Here is a 1,641-nt window from a genome sequence, read left to right as displayed (position 1 = left end):
TGAACGGTTACGATGATATGACCTTAAAATGAATCCCTTAAAATGCGCCTTCGGCGTCACCTCCGAGAAATTTCTAGGATTTATTGTCCGTCAACGGGGAATCGAGATCTACCCAGATAAGATTCAAGCTATCTTAGAAATGCCTCCCCCTAAAACCTTGACTCAACAACGTTCCTTCCACGGGAAGTTAGCATATCTGAGACGCTTTATTTCTAACCTCTCAGGTAGGTGTCAGCCATTCTCGGCATTAATTGAAAAGGACGCCAAATTTATTTGGGAACAGAAATATCAGCGGGCCTTTGAGGACGTTAAACAATATTTAATGACACCTCCTGTTTTGGCAGCCCCTATCCTAGGGAAACCGTTGATACTTTATACCGCGGTTTTGGATGACTCTCTTGGAGCCCTCTTAGCCCAAGTCAATGAAGAGGGAAAAGAAAATGCTCTCTACTACTTGAGTCGTCGTCTAATACCGACGGAGATAAGGTATCCACCTATTGATAAGCATTGTCTGACACTAATTTTTGCCGCTCAAAAGCTTAGACATTACATGCTTTCTCATAAGATCACCCTAATTTCAAAAGTTAATCCATTGCAATATTTGATGACCCGACCAACACTCTCCGAACGTAGATGGTCAATGATCTTATTGCAATTTGATATGATTTTTGTGCCCCTCCGTGCTATCAAGGGATAGATTTTAGCAGATTTTCTCGCTGCACACCCACTGCCAGTTGGGTCCTCTCTCAACGACGAGTTACCAGACGAGCAAATACTATAAATGAAATTTTCCAGTGCGCAGCACTGGGAAATGTACTTCTACGGTGCTTCATCAGCCATGAAAAACAAGGGATCAGGCACAATTATACCAGGCAAGGCAGGGATCGGTTTGATCGTTATCACGCCGGATAAAAGTATGTTGAGGTTTTCGTACCACCTGACGGAGCCATGTACCAACAATGAAGCAGAATATGAAGCCTTAATCACCGGATTGGAATTGGCAATTTTGATGGATATAATGAACATTGCCACTTATGGTGACTCTCAACTTGTCATCGAGCAAGTCGCCAGACAATACAAAATTCTAAAACCAAGATTAGCAGAATACCATCTGTACGCGATGAAGCTCATGGAGCAGGTCCCTGAGGTGACTTTCTACCAGATTCCTCCACAGATTCCTCCAAGAGATAATGCCCATGCCGACGCTTTAGCAAAACTTGCTAAGGAAATGGCGTGTCCCCTAAACGATTCCATCGACTTCACGGTGCAAGGAAGACGAGTCTTCTCTGGGAGCGACTTCGAAGCTCTACACAAGCTTGGAAAAGAAGAAACGATAAATATAGTTGCAGACATCAACAAAGACTGGCGCAAGCCATTAATAGAATATTTGCATACTGGAAAGCTGCCAGAAGACAAGTCCAAGGCACACCACATAACAAGATGGGCCATGTCTTACGCCCTGGTGGGAAATGTTCTCTACAGAAGATCGTTCGACCGAATGTGGCTACGGTGTTTGAGCAGAGCCGAGGCACAGAATATTATCAAAGAAGTACATGCCGGATTGTGTGGCGCTCACCAGTCTAGACCAAAAATGAAAATGAAGATTAAAAGACTCAGATATTATTGGCCAGCAATGATGTC

The sequence above is a fragment of the Phalaenopsis equestris genome, unplaced genomic scaffold (assembly GCF_001263595.1).
Source record: "Phalaenopsis equestris unplaced genomic scaffold, ASM126359v1 Scaffold212053, whole genome shotgun sequence".
In the NCBI taxonomy this organism is placed as follows: Eukaryota; Viridiplantae; Streptophyta; class Magnoliopsida; order Asparagales; family Orchidaceae; genus Phalaenopsis; species Phalaenopsis equestris.
This window is presented reverse-complemented; position numbering follows the sequence as displayed.